The sequence below is a fragment of the Triturus cristatus genome, chromosome 1_1 (assembly GCF_964204655.1).
Source record: "Triturus cristatus chromosome 1_1, aTriCri1.1, whole genome shotgun sequence".
In the NCBI taxonomy this organism is placed as follows: domain Eukaryota; kingdom Metazoa; phylum Chordata; class Amphibia; order Caudata; family Salamandridae; genus Triturus; species Triturus cristatus.
In genome coordinates, this window is record NC_140579.1 from 990,152,051 (window position 1) to 990,179,933 (window position 27,883).

The 27,883-nt window shown below is 59.5% G+C and overlaps 1 protein-coding gene and 1 pseudogene across 3 annotated transcripts in view; one reads left to right on the forward strand and one right to left on the reverse strand.

Moving 5' to 3' along the window:
* LOC146871420 (uncharacterized) overlaps nucleotides 1–27,883 on the forward strand; it is a 944,195-nt gene that overhangs the window by 538,395 nt on the left and 377,917 nt on the right. The gene's annotated exons all lie outside the window — the stretch shown is intronic.
* Nucleotides 248–917, reverse strand: LOC146871421 (18S ribosomal RNA; annotated as a pseudogene; the record flags this gene model as incomplete).

A 27,883-nucleotide genomic window follows, 5' to 3' on the forward strand; every position in this document is an offset into this window, starting at 1 on the left:
GTGTTCGGGCAGTGTAGGGGTTAGTGCGGGGGTGGTGTTTCAGGGTTTAGGGTAGTGCAGTGGTTTTCAGGCAGTGTAGGGGGTTGTGTGGAGGTGGTGTTTCAGGATTTAGGGCAGTGCAGTGGTGTTCGGCAGTGTAGGGGGTTCTGCGGGGGTTGGTGTTTTAGGGTTTAGGGCAGAGCAGTGGTGTTCGGGCAAAATATGGGGTCCTGCTGGGGGTGGTGTTTCAGGGTTTAGGGCAGTGCAGTGGTGTTCGGGCAGTGTAGGGGGTCATGCTGTGGGTGGTGTTTTAACTGCAGCAACTTTAATATACGCTATTGGAGCTGGAATTACCGCGGCTGCTGGCACCAGACTTGCCTTTCAATGGATCCTCGTTAAAGGATTTAAAGTGTACTCATTCCAATTACAGGGCCTCGAAAGAGTCCTGTATTGTTATTTTTCGTCACTACCTCCCCGAGTCGGGAGTGGGTAATTTGCGCGCCTGCTGCCTTCCTTGGATGTGGTAGCTGTTTCTCAGGCTCCCTCTCCGGAATCGAACCCTGATTCCCCGTTACCCGTGGTCACCATGGTAGGCACAGAAAGTACCATCGAAAGTTGATAGGGCAGACATCCGAATGTATCGTCGCCGTCACGGGGACGTGCGATCGGCCCGAGGTTATCTAGAGTCACCAAAGCGGCCGGGCGAGCCCGGATTGGTCTTGGTCTGATAAATGCACGCATCCCGGGAGATCAGCGCTCGTCGGCATGTATTAGCTCTAGAATTACCACAGTTATCCAAGTATCAGATGGAGCCATCAAAGGAACCATAACTGATTTAATGAGCCATTCGCAGTTTCACTGTACCGGCCGTGTGTACTTACACGTGCATGGCTTAATCTTTGAGACAAGCATATGCTACTGGCAGGATCAACCAGGTAGCCGCACCTGCTGACAGGGGTTCGGGGGGCCGCGTGCCCATCTCCCCGACCGGACCCCCTTTGCGCGCACCCCTCCCTCTCGGGAGCCTGCTGGGGAGGGAAAGGAGCCCACCCGCCTGGGCGGGAGGGCTCGCCGGAGGGGTGGACAGAGGTGGAAGGTCGCATGGGCACCGGCAGGCCCAGCCGTCTCCCCCGGGAGGGAGAGGCAGGCCGAGGCGCAGCCTGAGTGAGACGCAGGGGTGCCGGAGCCTGGCGGCGGCGGCACCCCTCGGAACGGTCGTTCCGAGCTGCTGCGGAAATGTGCTGGGCGGAGAGGGGCGACGGCATGGCGCGCGGGGCCTGGTACGGACCTGCTGGGCAGCAGCGTCCGAGGGCCTGGCGCCACCCGACCCCTCCCGCTCGGGGTCAGACCACTGGGGGTCACGAGCTGCCGGGGCCGCTCGGCCTTCGCTCTGCTGGGTAGGGTGAAGGGCCTCCCGCCAGGCGGCAGGCCCTCGAGTCGGACGGTCCTTGCGGGGAGGAAGCGAATTGCTTGAAACAACAGCCGAGGCTGGCCAAGCAGTCCATCCCTAAACGGACCGAGAGTGCCCAATCGATCAGAGTACGGCCGGGGCATCCCCTCTGCAGGCCGCCCTGCGCGGGGAGGGGGATGGCGGCTTCACGTCCCTGCCTGCTCCCAGGGCGAGCGGGCTCAAAGGGAGGGCCCATCAACAGGGGCCGGGAGGCAGGCGCGCACCCAACCTCCCCCAGGGGCCCCACACGGCAGGCGGGCCCGGGCGCTGCCTTCTCCGTCTCGGGATCGCCAGACCTCCCGGAGGTCTGACCCAGCAAACCCGGCAGAAAAAGGACCATCGGGAAGGGGCGGAGAGGCAGGAGCGTACCCGGGCCCCTGGGGGCCCCGGCGGGTGGGCCCCGGGTCTGCCTTCCCCCATCTCGGGATCCCCAGACCTCACGGAGCTCTGACCCAGCAAACTCTGAGAAAAAGGACCATCGGGAAGGGGGCTGAGAGGCAGGTGTGTGTACCCGGGCCCCTGGGGGCCCCGCTTCGGTCAGGCCCGGGTGCTGCCTTCCCCTGTCTCAGGATCCACGGACCTCATGGGGCTCTGACCCAGAAAACTCGGAAAGAAAGGACCATCGGGAAGGGGCTGAGAGGCAGGAGCATACCCGGGCCCCTGGGGGCCCCGGCGGGCGGGCCCCGGGTCTGCCTTCCCCCGTCTCGGGATCGCCGGACCTCACGGAGCTCTGACCCAGCAAACTCGGAGAAAAAGGACCATCGGGAAGGGGGCTGAGAGGCAGGTGTGCGTACCCGGGCCCCTGGGGGCCCCGCTTCGGGCGGGCCCGGGTGCTGCCTTCCCCTGTCTCGGGATCCACAGACCTCACGGGGCTCTGACCCAGAAAACTCGGAGAGAAAGGACCATCGGGAAGGGGCTGAGAGGCAGGAGCGTACCCGGGCCCCTGGGGGCCCCGGCGGGCGGGCCCCGGGTCTGCCTTCCCCTGATTCAGAATCGCCAAACCTCACTTTGGTCCGACTGACCCTCTCCCTAGTAATCCGGAGGAAAATTACCCCCCTTTCTTGTAATCCGTGCGCACGAGGTGACAGAGGGGACCCTAGGCGCGAATGTACCCGACCTCCTGGAGCCCTCGCTGGGATCCGGGAGGCAAATGGATCCTCATCGAGACTTCCAGGCAAGCTCGGCCATCTGGTCGCGCACAATGCTTTCCTATAGGGCGACCAGATGGCCGAGCTTGCCTGGAAGTCTCGAAGGGGATCCATTTGCTTCCTGGATCCCAGCGAGGGCTCCAGGAGGTCGGGTACATTCATGCCTAGGGTCCCCTCTGTCTGAAGGGACGTGCGCGACCAGATGGCCGAAGGGGCTTGCGCGACCAGATGGCCGAGGGGACAGGCGCGACCAGATGGCCGAGGGGAAAGGGAAGGGGAAGCCTCCCCGGGCCCTCCGGACCCCGCCCCGGGCACCATGCCGCGTGGCAGGACCCCGGACGGAGCCCGGGGCGGGGAGGCCGCCCTCCCTGGGGGCCCCCAGGGGCCAATGAACCCAGACGAGCCTGGGGAGGCTCCCCGGACACAACGGAACCCCGCCCCGGGCCTTTGGCAGTGCCGCTGGCCGGGGGACGGGGCCCGGGGCCGTAGACCCCGACCCGGGGCCCGGCCGGGCCCCTGGACCCAGCCGGGGCTCCCGGGCCCGCAGGCGCAGGGGAAGCCTCCCCGGGACCTCCGGACCCCACCCCGGGCACCCTGCCACGCGGCAGGACCCGGGACGGAGCCCGGGGCAGGGAGGCCGCCCTCCCTGGGGCCCCCAGGGGCCCCCAGGGGCCAATGAACCCAGACGAGCCTGGGAAGGCTCCCCGGACACAACGGAACCCCGTCCCAGGCCTTTGGCAGTGCCGCAGGCCGGGGGACGGGGCCTAGGGCCGGAGACCCCGACCCGGGGCCCGGCCGGGCCCCTGGACCCAGCCGGGGCTCCCGGGACCGCAGGCACAGGGGAAACCTCCCCGGGCCCTCCGGACCCCGTCCCGGGCACCCTGCCACGCGGCAGGACCCCGGACGGAGCCCGGGGCGGGGAGGCTGCCCTCCCCGGGGCCCCCAGGGGCCAATGAACCCAGACAGGCCTGGGGAGGCTCCCCGGACACAACGGAACCCCGTCCCAGGCCTTTGGCAGTGCCGCAGGCCGGGGGACGGGGCCTAGGGCCGGAGACCCCGACCCGGGGCCCGGCCGGGCCCCTGGACCCAGCCGGGGCTCCCGGGACCGCAGGCACAGGGGAAACCTCCCCGGGCCCTCCGGACCCCGTCCCGGGCACCCTGCCGTGCGGCAGGACCCGGGACAGAGCCCGGGGCGGGGAGGCCGCCCTCCCCGGGGCCCCCAGGGGCCAATGAACCCAGACAGGCCTGGGGAGGCTCCCCGGACACAACGGAACCCCGTCCCAGGCCTTTGGCAGTGCCGCAGGCCGGGGGACGGGGCCCAGGGCCGGAGACCCCGACCCGGGGCCCGGCCGGGCCCCTGGACCCAGCCGGGGCTCCCGGGACCGCAGGCACAGGGGAAGCCTCCCCGGGCCCTCCGGACCCCGTCCCGGGCACCCTGCCACGTGGCAGGACCCCAGACGGAGCCCGGGGCGGGGAGGCCGCCCTCCCCGGTGCCCCCAGGGGCCAATGAACCCAGACATGCCTGGGGAGGCTCCCCGGACACAACGGAACCCCGTCCCAGGCCTTTGGCAGTGCCGCAGGCCGGGGTACGGGGCCCAGGGCCCGGCTGGGCCCCTGGAGCCAGCCGGGTCTCCCAGGCCCGCAGGCGCAGGGGAAGCCTCCCCGGACCATCCGGACCCCTTGTCCCGGGCACCCTGCCACGCGGCAGTCCCCGGGACAGGACCGGGGCAGCATCCGGGCCCGTCCTGCTGCCGGCTGAGGACCGAGAGGGGTCCCAGAGTACCCTGTCCCTAGTAATCCGGAGGAAGGCTACATAGCGGTAGGGCTCCTGCCTGAACCATGGCTCAGTGGGCTCTCTGCTTCCCGGGGGCTGGGGGACAGCAGCTGGGACTCGGGCACGGGGAGGACCGACGGAGCTCTCGGGCCCGGGCGCCCCAGGGGTAGGACTGCCCGGGACCCGTGGAGCCCATCCCTGGGCACTTTGCCACGCCGCGGGCCGGAGGAGTGAAGCCTGGGAGGATGTTGCCCGGGCATAGCCCATCTGGTCCCCGGCAAAGAACCGCCAGCCCCGGAGGGGTCTTCCGGCATACCCTGCCCATACTAATCCGGAGGAAGGCTACCCCCCTTTCTTGTAACCCACGCGCTCCGAGTGACGGAGGAGACCCTAGGCCCGGACGCGCCCGGCCTCCTGGAGCCCTGGCTGGGATCCGGGAGGCGAATGGACCCTCATCGGGACTTCCAGGCCGGCCCGGCCATCTGGTCGCCCCATTGGAAAGCATTGCGCACGACCAGATGGCCGAGGGGAGAGGTGCAACCAGATGGACGGGACTGAAAGGACTCCCATCTGTCCAACCCCGAGCCTTCGCGCTAGGGTTCCTGCCTGCCCACGCAGGGCTCCGTGGCTGCAGGGCTCCGGGGCTGCAGGGCTCCAGGGCTCCGGGGCTGCAGGGCTCCGGGGCTGCAGGGCTCTGGGCCTGCAGGGCTCCGGGGCTGCAGGGCTCCGGGGCTGCAGGGCTCCGGGGCTGCAGGGCTCCGGGGCTGCAGGGCTCCGGGGCTGCAGGGCTCCGGGCCTGCAGGGCTCCGGGCCTGCAGGGCTCCGGGGCTGCAGGGCTCCATGGCTCCAGGGCTCCAGGGCTGCAGGGCTTTGGGGCTGCAGGCCTCGGTGGCTGCAGGGATCCGGGCCTGCAGGGCTCCGGGCCTGCAGGGCTCCGGGCCTGCAGGGCTCCGGGGCTGCAGGGCCCCGGGCCTGCAGGGCTCCGGGCCTGCAGGGCTCCGGGCCTGCAGGGCTCCGGGCCTGCAGGGCTCCAGGGCTCCGGGCTGAAAGGCTGCAGGGCTGCAGGGCTTTGGGGCTGCAGGCCTCGGTGGACGCCCGGGGGACCCATGGAGCCCGTCCTGGGCACTTTGCCTCGCCGCGGGCTGGAGGAGGAAGCACCCGACGCCCCGGGGAAGTGTTGTCCGGGCTTGGCCCATCTGGTCCCCGCCTGAGAACCGCAATCTCCAGGAGGGGTGTCCCGGCATACCCTGCCCCTACTAATCCGGAGGAAGGCTACCCACCTTTCCTGTAACCCTCGCGCTCCGAGTGACGGAGGGGACCCTAGGCGCGGACGCGCCTGGCCTCCTGGAGCCCTGGCTGGGATCCGCGAGGCGAATGGACCCTCATCGGGACTTCCAGGCCGGCCCGGCCATCTGGTCGCCCATTGGAAAGCATTGCGCGCGACCAGATGGCCGAGGGGAGAGGTGCAACCAGATGGACGGGACGGGACTCCCATCTGTCCAACCCCGAGCCTTCGCGCTAGGGTTCCCGCCTGCCCACGCAGGGCTCCGTGGCTGCAGGGCTCCGGGGCTGCAGGGCTCCAGGGCTCTGGGCCTGCAGGGCTCTGGGCCTGCAGGGCTCCGGGGCTGCAGGGCTCCGGGGCTGCAGGGCTCTGGGCCTGCAGGGCTCCGGGGCTGCAGGGCTCCGGGGCTGCAGGGCTCCGGGGCTGCAGGGCTCTGGGGCTGCAGGGCTCCGGGGCTGCAGGGCTCCGGGGCTGCAGGGCTCCGGGCCTGCAGGGCTCCGGGCCTGCAGGGCTCCGGGGCTGCAGGGCTCCGGGCCTGCAGGGCTCCGGGCCTGCAGGGCTCCAGGGCTCCGGGCTGAAGGGCTCCAGGGCTGCAGGGCTTTGGGGCTGCAGGCCTCGGTGGCTGCAGGGCTCCGGGGCTCCAGGGCTCCGGGCCTGCAGGGCTCCGGGGCTGCAGGGCTCCGGGCCTGCAGGGCTCCGGGGCTCCGGGCTGAAGGGCTCCAGGGCTGCAGGGCTTTGGGGCTGCAGGCCTCGGTGGACGCCCGGGGGACCAATGGAGCCCGTCCTGGGCACTTTGCCTCGCCGCGGGCTGGAGGAGGGAGCACCGGACGCCCCGGGGAAGTGTCGTCCGGGCTTGGCCCATCTGGTCCCCGCCTGAGAACCGCAATCCCCAGGAGGGGTGTCCCGGCATACCCTGCCCCTACTAATCCGGAGGAAGGCTACCCACCTTTCTTGTAACCCTCGCGCTCCGAGTGACGGAGGGGACCCTAGGCGCGGACGCGCCCGGCCTCCAGGAGCCCTGGCTGGGATCCGCGAGGCGAATGGACCCTCATCGGGACTTCCAGGACGGCCCGGCCATCTGGTCGCCCCATTGGAAAGCATTGCGCGCGACCAGATGGCCGAGGGAAAGGTGCGACCAGATGGCCGGGACCGAAAGGACTGCCAGCTGCCCACACCGAGCCATAGCGGTAGGGCTCCTGCCTGCCCTTGCAGGGCTCCGGGGCTCTGCACCAGGGTCCCTTGTCCCGGGCAGATGGACACTTGGCAGGCCGCAGGACGTGGGATCCCAGGCCCTGACCAAACATCAGGAGGCCCGGGGCCGGTCCCTGCTTCTCAACGCAGCCAGGCCGGGGAGCCTGCCCAAGCACGAGGGACCCCAGTCCCGGGCACACGGTCCCTCAGGTTGTGCGCTCGTTTTCAACAATTTTTTTTTCAAAATTCCGCGAAGAGGCATTCCGCAAATTCCGCCCAGCCCTAGTTTAGGGCAGTGTAGTGGTGTTGGGGCAGTGTAGGGGGTCGTGCTGTGGGTGGTGTTTCAGGGATTAGTGCAGTGGTGTTTGGGCAGTGTTGGGGGTCATGTTTCAGGGTTTAGGGCAGTGCAGTGGTGTTCGGGCAGTGTAGTGGTAGTGCTGGGAGGGGTGTTTCAGTGTTTAGGGAAGTGCAGTGGTGTTTGGACAGTGTAGGGTGTCATGCTGGGGCTCGTGTTTCAGGGTTTAGAGCAGTGCAGTGGTGTTCGGGCAGTGTAGGGGGACATGCTGGAGGTAGTATTTCAGGGTTTAGGGCAGAGCAGTGGTGTTCGGGCAGTGTAGGGCTCAGGCTGGGGGTAGTGTTTTAGGGTTTAGGGCAGTGCAGTGGTGTTCGGGCAGAGTAGGGGGTCTTGCTGGGGGTAGTGTTTCAGGGTTTAGGGTAGTGGTGTTCGGGCAGCGTAGGGGGTCATGCTGGGGGTGGTGTTTCAGGGTTTAGGGCTGTGCAGTGGTGTTTGGGCAGTGTAGGGGGTCGTGCTGGGGGTGGTGTTTCAGGGTTTACGGCAGTGCAGTGGTGTTCGGACAGTGTAGGGGGTCGTGCAGGGGGTGGTGTTTTAGGGTTTAGTGCAGTGGTGTTCGGGCAGTGTAGGGGGTCTTGCTGGGGGTGGTGTTTCACGGTTAAGGGCAGTGGTGTTCGGGAAGTGTAGAGAGTATTCCTACGGGTGGTGTTTCAGGGTTTAGGGCAGTGCAGTGGTGTTCGGGCTGTGTAGGGGGTCGTGCAGGGCCTGGTATTTTAGGGTTTAGGGCATTGCAGTGGTGTTCGTGGTGTTTCAGGGTTTAGGGCAGTGGTGTTTGAGCAGTGTCAGGGGTGTTGCTGGGGGTGGTGTTTCAGGGTTTAGGGCAGTTCAGTGGTTTTCGGGCAGTGCAGGGGGTCTTGCTGGGGTGGTGTTTCAGGGTTTAGGGCAGTGCAGTGGTGTTCGGGCAGTGTAGGGGGTCATGCTGGGGCTGGTGTTTCAGGGTTTAGGGCAGTGTAGTGGTGTTGGGGCAGTGTAGGGGGTCGTGCTGTGGGCGGTGTTTCAGGGATTAGTGCAGTGGTGTTTGGGCAGTGTAGGGGGTCATGTTTCACGGTTTAGTGCAGTGGTGTTCGGGCAGTGTAGTGCTAGTGCTGGGAGGGGTGTTTCAGGGTTTAGGGCAGTGCAGTGGTGTTTGGGCAGTGTAGGGTGTCATGCTGGGGCTCGTGTTTCAGGGTTTAGAGCAGTGCAGTGGTGTTCGGGCAGTGTAGGGCGACTTGCTGGAGGTAGTGTTTCAGGGTTTAGGGCAGAGCAGTGGTGTTCGGGCAGTGTAGGGCTCAGGCTGGGGGTAGTGTTTTAGGGTTTAGGGCAGTGCAGTGGTGTTCGGGCAGAGTAGGGGGTCTTGCTGGGGGTAGTGTTTCAAGGTTTAGGGTAGTGGTGTTCGGGCAGTGTAGGGGGTCGTGCTGGGGGTGGTGTTTCAGGGTTTACGGCAGTCCAGTGCTGTTCGGGCATTGTAGGGGGTCTTGCAGGAGGTGGTGTTTTAGGGTTTAGGGCAGTGCAGTGGTCTTTCGGGCGGTGTACAGGGTCTTGGTGGGGGGGTGTTTCAGGGTTTAGGTCAGTGGTGATCGGGCAGTGCAGGAGATCTTGCTGGGGCTGGTGTTTCAGGTTATAGGGCAGAGCAGTGCTGTTCAGGCAGTGTAGGGGGTCGTGCTGGGGGTGGGGTTTCAGGTTTTAGGGCAGTGCAGTGGTGTTCGGGCAGTGTAGGGGGTCGTACATGGGCTGGTGTTTCAGGGTTTTGGGCAGAGCAGTGGTGTTCGGGCCAGTGTAAGGGGTCATGCTGGGGGTGGTGTTTCAGGGTTTAGGACAGTGCAGTGGTGTTCGGGCAGTGTAGGGGGTCATGCAAGGGGTGGTGTTTTAGGGTTTAGGGCAGTGCAGTGGTGTTCAAGCAGTATAGAGGGTCGTGCTGAGGGTGGTGTTTTAGGGTTTAGGGCAGTGCAGTGGTGTTCGGGCAGTGTAGGGGTCGTGCTTTGGGTGGTGTTTTAGGGTTTAGGGCAGTGCAGCAGTGTTCGGGCAGTGTAGGGGTCTTGCTAGGGGTGGTGTTTCAGGGTTTAGGGCAGAGCAGTGGTGCTCGGGCAGTGTAGGGGGTCGTGCTGGGGCTGGTGTTTCAGGGTTTTGGGCAGAGCAGTGGTGTTTGGGCCAGTGTAGGGGGTCATGCTGGGGGTAGTGTTTTAGGGCATAGGGTAGTGCAGTGGTGTTGGTGTAGTGTAGGGGGTCATGCTGGGGGTAGTATTTTAGGGTTTAGGATAGTGCAGCTGTGTTTGTGTAGTGCAGGGGGTCGTGTTTTAGGATTTAGGGTAGTGCTGTGGTCTTTGGGTACTGTAGGGGGTCATGCTGGGGTGGTGTTTTAGGGTTTGGGGCAGAGCAGTGGTGTCGGGCAGTGTAGGGGGTCATGCTGGGGGTGGTGTTTAAAGGTTTAGGACAGTGCAGTGGTGTTCGGGTACTGAAGTGCGTCTTGCTGGGGGTGGTGTTTCAGGGTTTAGTGCAGGGGTGTTTGGGCAGTGTAGGAGGTCTTGCTTGGGGTGGTGTTTCAGGGTTTAGTGCAGTGGTGTGAGGGCAGTGCAGAGGGTCATTATGGGGGTGGTGTTTCAGGGTTTAGGGCAGTGCTGTGATGTTCAGGCAGTGCAAGGGGTCTTGCTGGGGGTGGTGTTTCAGGGTTTAGGGTAGTGCAGTGGTGTTCGGGCAGTGTAGGGGGTCTTGCTGGGGGTGGCGTTTCAGGGTTTAGGGCAGTGCAGTGGTGTTCGGGCAGTGTAGGGGGTCGTGCAGGGGGTGGTGTTTCAGGGTTTAGGGCAGTGCAGTGGTGTTTGGGCAGTGTAGAGGGTCGTGCGAGGGATGGTGTTTCAGGGTTTAGGGCAGAGCAGTGGTGTTCGGGCAGTGTAGGGGTTCGTGCTGGGGATAGTGTTTTAGGGTTTAGGGCAGTGCAGTGGTGTTCGGGCAGTGTAGGGGTCGTGCTGGGGCTAGTGTTTCAGGGTTTTGGGCAGTGCAGTAGTGTTCGAGCAGTGTAAGAGGACATGCTGGGGATAGTTTTTCAAGGTTTACGGCAGAGCAGTGGTGTTCGGACAGTGTAGGGGGTCGTGCTGGGGTAGTGATTCAGGGTTTAAAGCAGAGCAGTGGTTTTCAAGCAGAGTAAGAGGTCATGCTGGGGGTGGTGTTTAGGGTTTAGGGCAGTGCAGTGGTATTCGGGCAGTGTAGGGGGTCGTGCTGGGGGTGGTGTTTCAGGGTTTAAGGCAGTGCAGTGGTGTTCGGGCAGTGTAGGGGGTCTTGCCTTTTGTAGTCTTTCAGGGTTTAGGGCAGTGCAGTGGTGTTCGGGCAGTGTAGGGGGTCGTGCTGTGGTGGTGTTTCTGAGTTTATGGCAGTGCAGTGGTGTTTGGGCAGTGTAGGGGGTATTGTGTAGGCTGGTGTTTCAGGGTTTAGGGTATTGCAGTGGTGTTTCGGTAGTTTAGGGGGTCGTACTGGGGGTAGTGGTTTAGGGTTTAGGGTAGTGCAATGGTGTTTGGCTGGTGAAGGGGGTACTGCTGGGGTGGTGTTTTAGGGTTTAGGGCAGTGCAGAGTTGTTCGGGTAGTGTATGGTGTCGTGCCAGGGTAGTGTTTTAGGGTATAGGGTAGTGCAGCTGTGTTTGTTTAGTGCAGGGGGTCGTGTTTTAGGATTTAGGGTAGTGCTGTGGTCTTTGGGTAGTGTAGGGGGTTGCGGGGGGGTAGTGTTTTAGGGTTTAGGGTAGTGTAATGGTCTCTGGGTAGTGTAGAGGGTCGTGCTGGGGTGGTGTTTTAGGGTTTGGGGCACAGCAGTGGTGTTCGGGCAGTATAGGGTGATGCTGGGGGTGGTGTTTCAGGGTTTAGTGCAGTGGTGTGAGGGCAGTGAAGAGGGTCATTCTGGGGGTGGTGTTTCAGGGTTTAGGGCAGTGCTGTAATGTTCAGGCAGTGTAGGGGGTCGTGCTGGGGTGGTATTTCAGGGTCTAGTGCAGTGGTGTTCGGGCAGTGTAGGGGTTCATGTGGGAGTGGTGTTTCAGGGTTTAAGAAGGTGCAGTGGTGTTCGGGCAGTGTAGGGGGTCGTGCGGGGTGTGGTGTTTCAGGGTTTAGGGCAGTGCAGTGGTGTTTGGGCAGTGTAGAGGGTCGTGCGAGGGATGGTGTTTCAGGGTTTAGGGCAGAGCAGTGGTGTTCGGGCAGTGTAGGGGGTCATGCTGGGGCTGGTGTTTCAGGGTTTAGGGCAGTGTAGTGGTGTTGGGGCAGTGTAGGGGGTCGTACTGTGGGCGGTGTTTCAGGGATTAGTGCAGTGGTGTTTGGGCAGTGTAGGGGGTCATGTTTCACGGTTTAGTGCAGTGGTGTTCGGGCAGTGTAGTGGTAGTGCTGGGAGGGGTGTTTCAGTGTTTAGGGAAGTGCAGTGGTGTTTGGGCAGTGTAGGGTGTCATGCTGGGGCTCGTGTTTCAGGGTTTAGAGCAGTGCAGTGGTGTTCGGGCAGTGTAGGGGGACATGCTGGAGGTAGTATTTCAGGGTTTAGGGCAGAGCAGTGGTGTTCGGGCAGTGTAGGGCTCAGGCTGGGGGTAGTGTTTTAGGGTTTAGGGCAGTGCAGTGGTGTTCGGGCAGAGTAGGGGGTCTTGCTGGGGGTAGTGTTTCAGGGTTTAGGGTAGTGGTGTTCGGGCAGCGTAGGAGGTCATGCTGGGGGTGGTGTTTCAGGGTTTAGGGCTGTGCAGTGGTGTTTGGGCAGTGTAGGAGGTCGTGCTGGGGGTGGTGTTTCAGGGTTTACGGCAGTGCAGTGGTGTTCGGACAGTGTAGGGGGTCGTGCAGGGGGTGGTGTTTTAGGGTTTAGTGCAGTGGTGTTCGGGCAGTGTAGGGGGTCTTGCTGGGGGTGGTGTTTCACGGTTAAGGGCAGTGGTGTTCGGGAAGTGTAGAGAGTATTCCTACGGGTGGTGTTCGGGCTGTGTAGGGGGTCGTGCAGGGGCTGGTATTTTAGGGTTTAGGGCATTGCAGTGGTGTTCGTGGTGTTTCAGGGTTTAGGGCAGTGGTGTTTGAGCAGTGTCAGGGGTGTTGCTGGGGGTGGTGTTTCAGGGTTTAGGGCAGTTCAGTGGTTTTCGGGCAGTGCAGGGGGTCGTGCGGGGTGTGGTGTTTCAGGGTTTAGGGCAGTGCAGTGGTGTTTGGGCAGTGTAGAGGGTCGTGCGAGGGATGGTGTTTCAGGGTTTAGGGCAGAGCAGTGGTGTTCGGGCAGTGTAGGGGTTCGTGCTGGGGATAGTGTTTTAGGGTTTAGGGCAGTGCAATGGTGTTCGGGCAGTGTAGTGGTAGTGCTGGGAGGGGTGTTTCAGTGTTTAGGGAAGTGCAGTGGTGTTTAGGCAGTGTTGGGGGTCATGTTTCAGGGTTTAGGGCAGTGCAGTGGTGTTCGGGCAGTGTAGTGGTAGTGCTGGGAGGGGTGTTTCAGTGTTTAGGGAAGTGCAGTGGTGTTTGGGCAGTGTAGGGTGTCATGCTGGGGCTCGTGTTTCAGGGTTTAGAGCAGTGCAGTGGTGTTCGGGCAGTGTAGGGGGACATGCTGGAGGTAGTATTTCAGGGTTTAGGGCAGAGCAGTGGTGTTCGGGCAGTGTAGGGCTCAGGCTGGGGGTAGTGTTTTAGGGTTTAGGGCAGTGCAGTGGTGTTCGGGCAGAGTAGGGGGTCTTGCTGGGGGTAGTGTTTCAGGGTTTAGGGTAGTGGTGTTCGGGCAGCGTAGGGGGTCATGCTGGGGGTGGTGTTTCAGGGTTTAGGGCTGTGCAGTGGTGTTTGGGCAGTGTAGGGGGTCGTGCTGGGGGTGGTGTTTCAGGGTTTACGGCAGTGCAGTGGTGTTCGGACAGTGTAGGGGGTCGTGCAGGGGGTGGTGTTTTAGGGTTTAGTGCAGTGGTGTTCGGGCAGTGTAGGGGGTCTTGCTGGGGGTGGTGTTTCACGGTTAAGGGCAGTGGTGTTCGGGAAGTGTAGAGAGTATTCCTACGGGTGGTGTTTCAGGGTTTAGGGCAGTGCAGTGGTGTTCGGGCTGTGTAGGGGGTCGTGCAGGGGCTGGTATTTTAGGGTTTAGGGCATTGCAGTGGTGTTCGTGGTGTTTCAGGGTTTAGGGCAGTGGTGTTTGAGCATTGTCAGGGGTGTTGCTGGGGGTGGTGTTTCAGGGTTTAGGGCAGTTCAGTGGTTTTCGGGCAGTGCAGGGGGTCTTGCTGGGGTGGTGTTTCAGGGTTTAGGGCAGTGCAGTGGTGTTAGGGCAGTGTAGGGGGTCATGCTGGGGCTGGTGTTTCAGGGTTTAGGGCAGTGTAGTGGTGTTGGGGCAGTGTAGGGGGTCGTGCTGTGGGCGGTGTTTCAGGGATTAGTGCAGTGGTGTTTGGGCAGTGTAGGGGGTCATGTTTCACGGTTTAGTGCAGTGGTGTTCGGGCAGTGTAGTGGTAGTGCTGGGAGGGGTGTTTCAGGGTTTAGGGCAGTGCAGTGGTGTTCGGGCAGTGTAGGGTGTCATGCTGGGGCTCGTGTTTCAGGGTTTAGAGCAGTGCAGTGGTGTTCGGGCAGTGTAGGGCGACTTGCTGGAGGTAGTGTTTCAGGGTTTAGGGCAGAGCAGTGGTGTTCGGGCCGTGTAGGGCTCAGGCTGGGGGTAGTGTTTTAGGGTTTAGGGCAGTGCAGTGGTGTTCGGGCAGAGTAGGGGGTCTTGCTGGGGGTAGTGTTTCAAGGTTTAGGGTAGTGGTGTTCGGGCAGTGTAGGGGGTCATGCTGGGGGTGGTGTTTCAGGGTTTAGGGCTGTGCAGTGGTGTTTGGGCAGTGTAGGGGGTCGTGCTGAGGGCGGTGTTTCAGGGTTTACGGCAGTCCAGTGCTGTTCGGGCATTGTAGGGGGTCTTGCAGGAGGTGGTGTTTTAGGGTTTAGGGCAGTGCAGTGGTGTTTCGGGCGGTGTACAGGGTCTTGGTGGGGGGGTGTTTCAGGGTTTAGGTCAGTGGTGATCGGGCAGTGCAGGAGATCTTGCTGGGGCTGGTGTTTCAGGTTATAGGGCAGAGCAGTGCTGTTCAGGCAGTGTAGGGGGTCGTGCTGGGGGTGTGGTTTCAGGTTTTAGGGCAGTGCAGTGGTGTTCGGGCAGTGTAGGGGATCGTACTGGGGCTGGTGTTTCAGGGTTTTGGGCAGAACAGTGGTGTTCGGGCCAGTGTAAGGGGTCATGCTGGGGGTGGTGTTTCAGGGTTTAGGACAGTGCAGTGGTGTTCGGGCAGTGTAGGGGGTCATGCAGGGGGTGGTGTTTTAGGGTTTAGGGCAGTGCAGTGGTGTTCAAGCAATATAGAGGGTCGTGCTGAGGGTGGTGTTTTAGGGTTTAGGGCAGTGCAGTGGTGTTCGGGCAGTGTAGGGGTCGTGCTGGGGGTGGTGTTTTAGGGTTTAGGGCAGTGCAGCAGTGTTCGGGCAGTGTAGGGGTCTTGCTAGGGGTGGTGTTTCAGGGTTTAGGGCAGAGCAGTGGTGCTCGGGCAGTGTAGGGGGTCGTGCTGGGGCTGGTGTTTCAGGGTTTTCGGCAGAGCAGTGGTGTTCGGGCCAGTGTAGGGGGTCATGCTGGGGGTAGTGTTTTAGGGCATAGGGTAGTGCAGTGGTGTTGGTGTAGTGTAGGGGGTCATGCTGGGGGTAGTGCTTTAGGGTTTAGGGCAGTGCAGTGCTGTTTGTGTAGTGTAGGGGGTTGTGCTGGGGGTAGTATTTTAGGGTTTAGGATAGTGCAGCTGTGTTTGTGTAGTGCAGGGGGTCGTGTTTTAGGATTTAGGGTAGTGCTGTGGTCTTTGGGTAGTGTAGGGGGTCATGCTGGGGTGGTGTTTTAGGGTTTGGGGCAGAGCAGTGGTGTCGGGCAGTGTAGGGGGTCATGCTGGGGGTGGTGTTTAAAGGTTTAGGACAGTGCAGTGGTGTTCGGGTACTGAAGTGCGTCTTGCTGGGGGTGGTGTTTCAGGGTTTAGTGCAGGGGTGTTCGGGCAGTGTAGGAGGTCTTGCTGGGGGTGGTGTTTCAGGGTTTAGTGCAGTGGTGTGAGGGTAGTGAGTGCAGAGGGTCATTATGGGGGTGGTGTTTCAGGGTTTAGGGCAGTGCTGTGATGTTCAGGCAGTGCAAGGGGTCTTGCTGGGGGTGGTGTTTCAGGGTTTAGGGTAGTGCAGTGGTGTTCGGGCAGTGTAGGGGGTCTTGCTGGGGGTGGCGTTTCAGGGTTTAGGGCAGTGCAGTGGTGTTCGGGCAGTGTAGGGGGTCGTGCAGGGGGTGGTGTTTCAGGGTTTAGGGCAGTGCAGTGGTGTTTGGGCAGTGTAGAGGGTCGTGCGAGGGATGGTGTTTCAGGGTTTAGGGCAGAGCAGTGGTGTTCGGGCAGTGTAGGGGTTCGTGCTGGGGATAGTGTTTTAGGGTTTAGGGCAGTGCAGTGGTGTTCGGGCAGTGTAGGGGTCGTGCTGGGGCTAGTGTTTCAGGGTTTTGGGCAGTGCAGTAGTGTTCGAGCAGTGTAAGAGGACATGCTGGGGGTAGTTTTTCACGGTTTACGGCAGAGCAGTGGTGTTCGGACAGTGTAGGGGGTCGTGCTGGGGTAGTGATTCAGGGTTTAAAGCAGAGCAGTGGTTTTCAGGCAGAGTAAGGGGTCATGCTGGGGGTGGCGTTTAGGGCAGTGCAGTGGTGTTCGGGCAGTGTAGTGGGTCGTGCTGGGGGTGGTGTTTCAGGGTTTAAGGCAGTGCAGTGGTGTTCGGGCAGTGTAGGGGGGTCTTGCCTTTTGTAGTCTTTCAGGGTTTAGGGCAGTGCAGTGGTGTTCGGGCAGTGTAGGGGTTGTGCTGTGGTGGTGTTTTTGAGTTTATGGCAGTGCAGTGGTGTTTGGGCAGTGTAGGGGGTATTGTTTAGGCTGGTGTTTCAGGGTTTAGGGTATTGCAGTGGTGTTTCGGTAGTTTAGGGGGTCGTACTGGGGGTAGTGGTTTAGGGTTTAGGGTAGTGCAATGGTGTTTGGCTGGTGAAGGGGGTACTGCTGGGGTGGTGTTTTAGGGTTTAGGGCAGTGCAGAGTTGTTCGGGTAGTGTAGGGTGTCGTGCTGGGGTAGTGTTTTAGGGTATAGGGTAGTGCAGCTGTGTTTGTTTAGTGCAGGGGGTCGTGTTTTAGGATTTAGGGTAGTGCTGTGGTCTTTGGGTAGTGTAGGGGGTTGCGCGGGGGTAGTGTTTTAGGGTTTAGGGTAGTGTAATGGTCTCTGGGTAGTGTAGAGGGTCGTGCTGGGGTGGTGTTTTAGGGTTTGGGGCACAGCAGTGGTGTTCGGGCAGTATAGGGTGATGCTGGGGGTGGTGTTTCAGGGTTTAGTGCAGTGGTGTGAGGGCAGTGAAGAGGGTCATTCTGGGGGTGGTGTTTCAGGGTTTAGGGCAGTGCTGTGATGTTCAGGCAGTGTAAGGGGTCTTGCTGGGGGTGGTGTTTCAGGGTTTAGGGCAGTGCAGTGGTGTTCGGGCAGTATAGGGGGTTTTGCTGGGTGGTGTTTCATGGTCCAGGGCAGTGATGTGGTGTTCAGGCAGTGTAGGGGGTCGTGCTGGGGTGGTATTTCAGGGTCTAGTGCAGTGGTGTTCGGGCAGTGTAGGGGTTCATGCGGGAGTGGTGTTTCAGGGTTTAAGAAGGTGCAGTGGTGTTCGGGCAGTGTAGTGGTTCGTGCTGGGGATAGTGTTTTAGGGTTTAGGGCAGTGCAATGGTGTTCGCGCAGTGTAGGGGGTCTTGCTGGGGCTGGTGTTTCAGGGTTTAGGGCAGTGCAGTGGTGTTCGGGCAGTGTATGGGGTCGTGCTGGGGTGGTGTTTCAGAGTTTATGGCAGTGCAGTGGTCTTTGGGCAGTGTAGGGGCTATTGCTTATGCTGGTGTTTCACGGTTTAGGGTATTGCAGTGGTGTTTCAGTAGTGTAGGGGGTCGTGCTGGAGGTAGTGTTTTAGGGTTTAGGGTAGTGCAGTGGTGTTTGGGTAGTGAAGGGGGTACTGCTGGGGTGGTGTTTTAGGGTTTAGGGCAGTGCAGAGTTGTTCGGGTAGTGTAGAGTGTCGTGCTGGGGTAGTGTTTTAGGGTATAGGGTAGTGCAGTGGTGTTGGTGTAGTGTAGGAGGTTGTGCTGGGGGTAGTGTTTTAGGGTTTAGGGCAGTGCAGTGGTGTTTGTGTAGTGTAGGGGTTTGTGCTGGGGGTAGTGTTTTAGGGTTTAGGGTAGTGCAGCTGTGTTTGTGTAGTGCAGGGGTTTGTGTTTTAGGATTTAGGGTAGTGCTGTGGTCTTTGGGTAGTGTAGGGGGTTGCGCGGGGGTAGTGTTTTACGGTTTAGGGTTGTGTAGTGGTCTCTGGGTAGTGTAGAGGGTCGTGCTGGGGTGGTGTTTTAGGGTTTGGGGCAGAGCAGTGGTGTTCGGGCAGTGTAGGGGGGTCATGCTGGGGGTGGTGCTTTAGGGTTTAGGGCAGTGTAGTGGTGTACGGGTACTGAAGTGCGTCTTGCTGGGGGTGATGTTTCAGGGTTTAGTGCAGTGGTGTTCGGGCAGTGTAGGGGGTCTTGCAGGGGGTGGTGTTTCAGGGTTTAGTGCAGTGGCGTGAGGGCAGTGAAGAGGGTCATTCTGGGGGTGGTGTTTCAGGGTTTAGGGCAGTGCTGTGATGTTCAGGAAGTGTAAGGGGTCTTGCTGGGGGTGGTGTTTCAGGGTTTAGGGCAGTGCAGTGGTGTTCGGGCAGTGTAGGGGGTCTTGCTGGGGGTGGTGTTTCATGGTCAAGGGCAGTGCTGTGGTGTTCAGGCAGTGTAGGGGGTCGTGCTAGGGGTGGTATTTCAGGGTCTAGTGCAGTGGTGTTCTGGCAGTGTAGGGGGTCGTGCGGGGTGGTGTTTCAGGGTTTAGGGCAGTGCAGTGGTATTCGGTCAGTATAGGGGTTCATGCGGGGGTGGTGTTTCAGGGTTTAAGAAGGTGCAGTGGTGTTCGGGCAGTGTAGGGGGTCGTGCGGGGGTGGTGTTTCAGGGTCTAGGGCAGTGCAGTGGTGTTCGGGCAGTGTAGGGGGTAGTGCTGGGGGTGGTGTTTCAGGGTTTAGGGCAGTGCAGTGGTGTTCGGCAGTGTAGGGGGTTCTGCGAGGGGTGGTGTTTCAGAGTTTAGGGCAGTGCAGTGGTGTTCGGGCAGTGTAGGGGGTCGTGCGGGGGTGGTATTACAGGGTTTAGGGCAGTGCAGTGGTGTTCGGGCAGTGTAGGGGGTCATATGGGGGTGGTGTGTCTGGATTTAGGGCAATGCAGCGTAGTTCGGGCAGTGTAGTGGGTCGTGCGGGAGGTGGTGTTTCAGAGTTGTTGGCAGTGCAGTGGTGTTCGGGCAGTGTAGGGGGTCTTGCTGGGGGTGGTGTTTCAGAGCTTAGTGCAGTGGTGTGAGGGCAGTGAAGAGGGTCATTCTGGGGGTGGTGTTTCAGGGTTTAGGGCAGTGCTGTGATGTTCGGGCAGTGTAGCGGGTCTTGCTGGGGGTGGCGTTTCAGGGTTTAGGGCAGTGCAGTGGTGTTCGGGCAGTGTAGGGGGTCTTGCTGGGGGTGGTGTTTCATGGTCAAGGGCAGTGCTGAGGTGTTCAGGCAGTGTAGGGGGTTGTGCTGGGGGTGGTATTTCAGGGTCTAGTGCAGTGGTGTTCGGGCAGTGTAAGGGGTCGTGCGGAGGTGGTGTTTCAGGGTTTAAGAAGGTGCAGTGGTGTTCGGGCAGTGTAGGGGGTCGTGCGGGGGGTGGTGTTTCAGGGTTTGGGGCAGTGCAGTGGTGTTCGGGCAGTGTAGGGGGTCGTGCGGGGGGTGGTGTTTCAGGGTTTACGGCAGTGCAGTGTTGTTCGGGCAGTGTAAGGGTTCATGCTGGGGATAGTGTTTTAGGGTTTATGGCAGTGCAGTGGTGTTCGGGCAGTGTAGGGGTCGTGCTGGGGCTAGTGTTTCAGGGTTTTGGGCAGTGCAGTAGTGTTCGAGCAGTGTAAAAGGACATGCTGGGGGTAGTTTTTCAAGGTTTACGGCAGAGCAGTGGTGTTCGGACAGTGTAGGGGGTCGTGCTGGGATAGTGATTCAGGGTTTAAAGCAGAGCAGTGAATTTCAGGCAGAGTAAGGGGTCATGCTGGGGGTGGTGTTTAGGGTTTAGGGCAGTGCAGTGGTGTTCGGGCAGTGTAGGGGGTCGTGCTGGGGGTTGTGTTTAGGGTTTAGGGCATCGCAGTGGTGTTCGGGCAGTGTAGGGGGTCGTGCTGGGGGTGGTGTTTCAGGGTTTAAGGCAGTGCAGTGGTGTTCGGGCAGTGTAGGGGGTCTTGCTGGTGCTGGTGTTTCAGGGTTTAGGGCAGTGCAGTGGTGTTCGGGCAGTGTAGGGGGTCTTGCCTGGTGTAGTCTTTCAGGGTTTAGGGCAGTGCAGAAGGTGTTCGGGCAGTGTAGAGGGTCGTGCTGGGGGTTGGTGTTTCAGAGTTTATGGCAGTGCAGTGGTGTTTGGGCAGTGTAGGGGGTATTGCTTAGGCTGATGTTTCAGGGTTTAGGGTATTGCAGTGGTGTTTGGGTAGTTTAGGGGGTCGTACTGGGGTAGTGGTTTAGGGTTTAGGGTAGTGTAATGGTGTTTGTGTAGTGAAGGGGGTACTGCTGGGGGTAGTGGTTTAGGTAAGTGCAATGGTTTTTGGGTAGTGTAGGGGGTACTTCTGGGGGTAGTGTTTTAGGGTTTAGGTTAGTGCAGTGGTGTTTGGGTAGTGTAGGGGGTACTGCTGGGGGTAGTGTTTTAGGGTTTAGTGTAGTGCAATGGTGTTTGGGTAGTGTAGGGGGTTGTGCTGGGGTAGTGTTTTAGGGTTTAGGGTAGTGCAGTGGTGTTTGGGTAGTGTAGGGGGTCGTGCTGGGGTAGTGTTTTAGGGTTTAGGGTAGTGCAGTGGTGTTTGTGTAGTGTAGGGGTAGTGTTTTAGGGTTGAGGGTAGTGCAGTGGTGTTTGTGTCGAGTAGGATTCATGCTAGGGTTAGTGTTTTAGGGTTTATAGTAGGGCAGTGGTGTTTGGGTAGTGTAGGGGGTCATGCTGGGGGTAGTATTTTAGGGTTTAGGGTAGTGTTGGGGTGTTTGGGTAGTGTAGCGGATCGTGCTGGGGTACTGTTTCAGGGTTTAGGGTAGTGCAGTGGTATTTTGGTAGTGTAGGGGGTTGTGCTGGGGTAGAGTTTTAGGGTTTAGGGTAGTGCTGTGGTGTTCGGGTAGTGTAGGGGGTCGTGCTGTGGGTGGTGTTTTAGGGTTTAGGGCAGTGCCGTGGTGTTCGGGTTGGGTAGGGGGTCGTGCTGTAGAAGGTGTTTTATGGTTTAGGGTAGTGCAGTGGTGTTCGGGCAGTGTAGGGGGTCGTTCTGGGGGTGGTGTTTCAGGGTTTAGGGCAAGTGCAGTGGTGTTCGGGCAGTGTAGGGGTCGTGCTGTGGGTGGTGTTTTAGGGTTTAGGACAGTGCAGTCGTATTTGAGCAGGGTAGGGGGTTGTGCTGGAGGTGGTGTTTCCGGGTTTAGGGCAGTGCAGTGGTGTTCAGGCAGTGTAGCAGGTCGTCCTGGGGGTGATGTTTAAGGGTTTAAGGCAGTGCAGTGGTGTTCGGGTAGTGTAGGGGGTCTTGCTGGGGCTGGTGTTTCAGGGTTTAGGGCAGTACAGTGGTGTTCGGGCAGTGTAGGGCGTCTTGCTGGGGGAAGTCTTTCAGGGTTTAGGGCAGTGCAGTGGTGTTTGGGCAGTGTAGGGGGTCGTGCTGGGGGTGGTGATTCAGAGTTTAGGGCAGTGCAGTGGTGTTCGAGCAGTGCAGGGGGGTCATGCTGGTGGTGGTGTTTCAGGGTTTAGGGCAGTGCAGTGGTGTTCGGGCAATGTAGGGGGTCATGCTGGGAGTAGATTTTGGGTTTAGGGTAGTGCAGTGGTGTTTGGGTAGTGTAGGGGGTCGTGCTGGGGGTAGATTTAGGGTAGTGCTGTGGTGTTTGGGTCATATAGGGGGTCATGCTGGGGGTAGATTTAGGGTAGTGCAGTGGTGGGTGGGTAGTGTAGGGAGTCATGCTGGGGGGAGTGTTTTATGGTTTAGGGTAGTGCAGTGGTGTTTGGGTAGTGTAGGGGGTCGTGCTGGGGGTAGTGTTTTACGGTTTAGGGTAGTGCAGTGTTGTTTGGTTAGTAAGGGGGTACTGCTGGGGGTAGTGATTTAGGGTTTAGGGTAGTGCAGTGGTGTTTGGGTAGTGTTGGGGGTACTGCTGGGGGTAGTGTTTTAGGGTTTAGGGTAGTACAGTGGTGTTTGGGTAGTATATGGGGTACTGCTGGGGTAGTGATTTAGGGTTTAGGGTAGTGCAGTGGTGTTTGGGTAGTGTAGGGGGTACTGCTGGGGGTAGTGTTTTAGGGTTTAGGGTAGTGCAATGGTGTTTGGGTCGTGTAGGGGGTACTGCTGGGGGTAGTTTTTTAGGGTTTATAGTAGTGCAGTGGTGTTTAGGTAGTGTAGGGGGTACTGCTGGGGGTAGTGTTTTAGGTTTAGGGTAGTGCAGTGGTGTGTTTGCAGTGTAGGGGGTAGTGTTTTAGGGTTTAGGGTAGTGCAGTGGTGTTTGGGTAGTGTAGGGGGTCATGCTGGGGTAGTGTTTTAGGCTTTAGGGTAGTGCAGTGGTGTTTGGGTAGTGTAGGGGGTCGTGCTGGGAGTGGTGTTTTAGGGTTTAGGGCAGTGCAGTGGTGTTCGGGTAGTGTAGGGGGTCGTTCTGTGGATGGTTTTTTAGGGTTTAGGGCAGTGCAGTGGTGTTCGGGTAGTGTAGGGGGTGGTGTTCTGGGTGGAGTTTTAGGATTTAGCGCAGTGCAGTGGTGTTTGGGCAGTGTAGGGGTCGTGCTGGGGCTAGTATTTCAGTTTTTTGGGCAGTACAGTGGTGTTCGGGCAGTGTAGGGGTCATGCTGGGGCTAGTATTTCGTTTTTTTGGGCAGTGCAGTGGTGTTCGGGCAGTGTACGGGTCGTGCTGGGGCTAGTGTTTCAGGGTTTTGGGCAGTGCAGTGGTGTTCGGGCAGTGTAGGAGGACATGCTGGGGGTAGTGTTTCAGGGTTTACGGCAGAGCAGTGTTGTTCGGGCAGTGTAGGGGGACGTGCTGGGATAGTGTTTCAGGGTTTAAGGCAGAGCAGTGGTTTTCGGGCAGAGTAGGGGGTCGTGCTGGGAGTGGTGTTTAGGGTTTAGGGCAGTGCAGTGGTGTTCGGGCAGTGTAGGGTGTCGTGCTGGGCTAGTGTTTTAGGGTTTAGGGTAGTTCTGTGGTCTTTGGGTAGTGTAGGGGGTCGTGCTGGGGTAGTGTTTTAGGGTTTAGGGTAGTCCATCGGTGTTTGGGTAGTGAAGGGAGTCGTGCTGGGGTTAGTGTTTTAGGGTTTAGAGTATTGCATTGGTGTTTGGGTAGTGTAGGGGATCGTGCTGGGGGTGTTTTTTTAGGGTTTAGGGCAGTGTAGTGGTGTTCCAGTAGTGTAGGGGCTCGTGCTGTGGTTGGTGTTTTAGGGTTTAGGGCAGTGCAGTGGTGTTCAGATTGTGAAGAGGGTCGTGCTGGGGTGGTGTTTTAGGGTTTAGGGCAGTGCAGTGGTGTTCGGGCAGTGTAGGGGGTCGTTCTGGGGGTGTTGTTTTAGGGCTTAGGGCAGTGCAGTGGTGTTCCGGCAGTGTAGGGGGTCATGCTGGGGGTGGTGTTTCAGGGTTTAGGGCAGTGCAGTGGTGTTCGGGTACTGAAGTGGGTCTTGCTGGGGGTGGTGTTTCAGGGTTTAGTGCAGTGGTGTTAGGGCAGTGTAGAGGGTCATTCTGGGGGTGGTGTTTCAGGGTTTAGGACAGTGCTGTGATGTTCAGGCAGTGTAAGGGGTCTTGCTGGGGGTGGTGTTTCAGGGTTTAGGGCAGTGCAGTGGTGTTCAGGCAGTGTAGGGGGTCTTGCTGGGGTTGGTGTTTCAGGGTTTAGTGCAGTGGTGTTAGGGCAGTGTAGGGGGTCATGCTGGGGGTGGTGTTTCAGGGTTTAGGGCAGTGCAGTGGTGTTCGGGTACTGAAGTGGGTCTTGCTGGGGGTGGTGTTTCAGGGTTTAGTGCAGTGGTGTTAGGGCAGTGTAGAGGGTCATTCTGGGGGTGGTGTTTCAGGGTTTAGGACAGTGCTGTGATGTTCAGGCAGTGTAAGGGGTCTTGCTGGGGGTGGTGTATCAGGGTTTAGGGCAGTGCAGTGGTGTTCAGGCAGTGTAGGGGGTCTTGCTGGGGTTGGTGTTTGAGGGTCAAGGGCAGTGCTGTGGTGTTTGGGCAGTGTATGGGGTCGTGCTGGGGGTGGTATTTCATGGTCTAGTGCAGTGGTGTTTGGGCAGTGTAGGGGGTCGTGCGGGGAAGGTGTTTCAGGGTTTAGGGCAGTGCAGTGGTGTTCGGGCAGTGTAGGGAGTCATGCGGGGGTGGTGTTTCAGGGCAGTGCAGTGGTGTTTGGGCAGTGTAGAGGGTCGTGCGAGGGGTGGTGTTTCAGGGTTTAGGGCAGTGCAGTGGTGTTCGGGCAGTGTAGGGGTTCGAGCTAGGGATAGTGTTTTGGGGTTTAGGGCAGTGCAGTGGTGTTCGGGCAGTGTAGGGGTCGTGCTGGGGCTAGTGTTTCAGGGTTTTGGGCAGTGCAGTGGTGTTCGGGCAGTGTGAGAGGACATGCTGGGGGTAGTGTTTCAGGGTTTACGGCAGAGCAGTGGTGTTCGGGCTGTGTAGGGGGTCTTGCTGGGTGTAGTCTTTCAGGGTTTAGGGCAGTGCAGTGGTGTTCGGGCAGTGTAGGGGGTCATGCTGGGGGTGGTGTTTCAGAGTTTATGGCAGTGCAGTGCTGTTTGGACAGTGTAGGGGGTATTGCTGGGGCTGGTGTTTCAGGGTTTAGGGTAGTGCAGTGGTGTTTGCGTAGTGTAGGGGGTCGTGCTGGAGGTAGTGTTTTAGGGTTTAGAGTAGTGCAGTGGTGTTTGGGTAGTTTAGGGGGTCGTACTAGGGGTAGTGGTTTAGGGTTTAGGGTAGTGCAATGGTGTTTGTGTAGTGAAGGGGGTACTGCTGGGGGTATTGGTTTAGGGTAGTGCAGTGGTGTTCGGGCAGTGTAGGGGGTCATGCTGGGGGTGGTGTTTCAGGGTTTAGGGCAGTGCAGTGGTGATCGGGTACTGAAGTGGGTCTTGCTGGGGGTGGTGTTTCAGGGTTTAGTGCAGTGGTGTTCGGGCAGTGTAGGGGGTCTTGCTGGGGGTGGTGTTTCAGGGTTTAGTGCAGTGCTGTTAGGGCAGTGTAGAGGGTCATTCTGGGGGTGGTGTTTCAGGGTTTAGGACAGTACTGTGATGTTCAGGCAGTGTAAGGGGTCTTGCTGGGGGTGGTGTTTCAGGGTTTAGTGCAGTGGTGTTCAGGCAGTGTAGGGGGTCTTGCTGTGGTTGGTATTTGAGGGTCAAGGGCAGTGCTGTGGTGTTCGGGCCGTGTATGGGGTCGTGCTGGGGGTGGTATTTCATGGTCTAGTGCAGTGGTGTTTGGGCAGTGTAGGGGGTACTGCTGGGGGTAGTGTTTTAGGGTTTAGGTTAGTGCAGTGGTGTTTGGGTAGTGTAGGGGGTACTGCTGGGGGTAGTGTTTTAGGGTTTAGTGCAGTGCAGCGGTGTTTGGGTAGTGTAGGGGGTCGTGCTTGGGTAGTGTTTTAGGGTTTAGGGTAGTGCAATGGTGTTTGGGTAGTGTAGAGGGTACTGCTGTGGGTGGTGTTTTAGGGTTTAGGGCAGTGCAGTAGTGTTCGGGTTGTGTAGAGAGTCATGCTGGGCTGGTGTTTTAGGGTTTAGGGCAGTGCAGTGGATTTCGGGCAGTGTAGGGTGTCGTGCTGGGGGTGGTGTTTTAGCGTTTAGGACAGTGCAGTGGTGTTCGGGCAGTGTAGGGGGTCGTGCTGGTGGTAGTGTTTTAGGGTTTAGGGCAGTGCAGTTTTGTTTGGGTAGTGTAGGGGGTCGTGCTGTGGGTGGTTTTTTAGGGTTTAGGGCAGTGCAGTGGTGTTCGGATTGTGCAGAGGGTCGTGCTGGGGGTGGTGTATTAGGGTTTAGGGCAGTGCAGTGGTGTTCGGGCAGTGTAGGGGGTCGTGCTGGGGGTGGTGTTTTAGGGTTTAGGACAGTGCAGTGGTGTTCGGGCAGTGTAGGGGGTCGTTCTGGGGGTGGTGTTTTAGGGTTTAGGGCAGTGCAGTGGTGTTCGGGCAGTGTAGGGGGTCATGCTGGGGATCGTGTTTCAGGGTTTAGGGCAGTGCAGTGGTGTTCAGGCAGTGTAGGGGGTCGTGCTGGGGGTGGTGTTTCAGGGTTTAGGGCAGTGCAGTGGTGTTCAGGCAGTGTAGTGGGTCTTGCTGGGGGTGGTGTATAAGGATTTAGTGCAGTGGTGTTCGGGCAGTGTAGGGGGTGTTGCTGGGGGTGGCGTTTCAGGGTTTAGTGTAGTGGTGTTAGGGCAGTGTAAAGGGTCATTCTGGGGGTGGTGTTTCAGGGTTTACGGCAGTGCAGTGGTGTTCGGACAGTGTAGGGGGTCGTGCAGGGGGTGGTGTTTTAGGGTTTAGTGCATTGCAGTGGTGTTTGGGCAGTGTCAGGGGTGTTGCTGGGGGTGGTGTTTCAGGGTTTAGGGCAGTGCAGTGGTTTTCGGGCAGTGCAGGGGGTCTTTCTGGGGTGGTGTTTCAGGGTTTAGGGCAGTGTAGTGGTGTTGGGGCAGTGTAGGGGGTCGTGCTGTGGGTGGTGTTTCAGGGATTAGTGCAGTGGTGTTTGGGCAGTGTTGGGGCTCATATTTCAGGGTTTAGGGCAGTGCAGTGGTGTTCGGGAAGTGTAGTGGTAGTGCTGGGAGGGGTGTTTCAGTGTTTAGGGCAGTGCAGTGGTGTTTGGGCAGTGTAGGGTGTCATGCTGGGGCTCGTGTTTCAGGGTTTAGAGCAGTGCAGTGGTGTTCGGGCAGTGTAGGGGGACATGCTGGAGGTAGTATTTCAGGGTTTAGGGCAGAGCAGTGGTGTTCGGGCAGTATAGGGCTCAGGCTGGGGGTAGTGTTTTAGGGTTTAGGGCAGTGCAGAGGTGTTCGGGCAGAGTAGGGGGTCTTGCTGGGGGTAGTGTTTCAGGGTTTAGGGTAGTGGTGTTTGGGCAGTGTAGGGGGTCATGCTGGGGGTGGTGTTTCAGGGTTTAGGGCTGTGCAGTGGTGTTTGGGCAGTGTAGGGGGTCGTGCTGGGGTGGTGTTTCAGGGTTTACGGCAGTGCAGTGGTGTTCGGACTGTGTAGGGGGTCGTGCAGGGGGTGGTGTTTTAGGGTTTAGTGCAGTGGTGTTCGGGCAGTGTAGGGGGTCTTGCTGGGGGTGGTGTTTCACGGTTAAGGGCAGTGGTGTTCGGGAAGTGTAGAGGGTCTTCCTACGGGTGGTGTTTCAGGGTTTAGGGCAGTGCAGTGGTGTTCGGGCTGTGTAGGGGGTCGTGCAGGGGCTGGTATTTTAGGGTTTAGGGCATTGCAGTGGTGTTCGTGGTGTTTTAGTGCAGTGGTGTTCGGGCGAGGAGGAGGTCTTGCTGGGGGTGGTGTTTCACGGTTAAGGGCAGTGGTATTCGGGAAGTGTAGAGGGTCTTCCTACGGGTGGTGTTTCAGGGTTTAGGGCAGTGCAGTGGTGTTCGGGCTGTGTAGGGGGTCGTGCAGAGGCTCGTGTTTCAGGGTTTAGAGCAGTGCAGTGGTGTTCAGGCAGTGTAGGGGGACTTGCTGGAGGTAGTGTTTCAGGGTTTAGGGCAGAGCAGGGGTGTTCGGGCAGTGTAGGGCTCAGGCTGGGGGTAGTGTTTTAGGGTTTAGGGCAGTGCAGTGGTGTTCGGGCAGAGTAGTGGGTCTTGCTGGGGGTAGTGTTTCAAGGTTTAGGGTAGTGGTGTTCGGGCAGTGTAGGGGGTCATGCTGGGGGTGGTGTTTCAGGGTTTAGGGCTGTGCAGTGGTGTTTGGGCAGTGTAGGGGGTCGTCCTGGGGGTGGTGTTTCAGGGTTTACGGCAGTCCAGTGCTGTTCGGGCATGGTAGGGGGTCTTGCAGGAGGTGGTGTTTTAGGGTTTAGGGCAGTGCAGTGGTGTTTCGGGCGGTGTACAGGGTCTTGGTGGGGGGGTGTTTCAGGGTTTAGGTCAGTGGTGATCGGGCAGTGCAGGAGATCTTGCTGGGGCTGGTATTTCAGGGTTTAGGGCAGTGCAGTGGTGTTCGGGCAGTGTAGGGGGTCTTGCTGGGGCTGGTGTTTCTGGGTTTTGGGCAGTGCAGTAGAGTTCGGGTAGTGTAGGGTGTCATGCTGGGGCTGGTGTTTCAGGGTTTAGGTCAGTGCAGGGTTTGGGCAGTGTAGTGGGTCGTGCTGGGGCTGGTGTTTCAGGGTTAAGGGCAGTGCAGTGGTGTTTGGGCAATGCAGGGGATCGTGCGGGGTGGTGTTTCAGGGTTTAGTGCAGTACAGTGGTGTTCGGGCACTGTAGGGGGTCGTGGTGGGGCTGCGTTTCAGGGTTTAGGGCAGTGCAGTGGTGTTCGGGCAGAGTGGTGGTCGTGGTGGGGCAGGTGTTTCAGGGTTTTGGGCAGAGTAGTGGTGTTCGGGCAGTGTTGGGGGTCTTGCAGGGGGTGGTGTTTCAGGGTTTAGGACAGTGGTGGTTGGGCAGTGTAGGTGGTCTTGCTGGGGTGGTGTTTCAGGTTATAGGGCAGAGCAGTGCTGTTCAGGCAGTGTAGGGGGTCGTGCTGGGGGTGGGGTTTCAGGTTTTAGGGCAGTGCAGTGGTGTTCGGGCAGGGTAGGGGGTCATACTGGGGCTGGTGTTTCAGGGTTTTGGGCAGAGCAGTGGTGTTCGGGCCAGTGTAAGGGGTCATGCTGGGGGTGGTGTTTCAGGGTTTAGGACAGTGCAGGGGTGTTCGGGCAGTGTAGGGGGTCATGCTGGGGGTGGTGTTGTA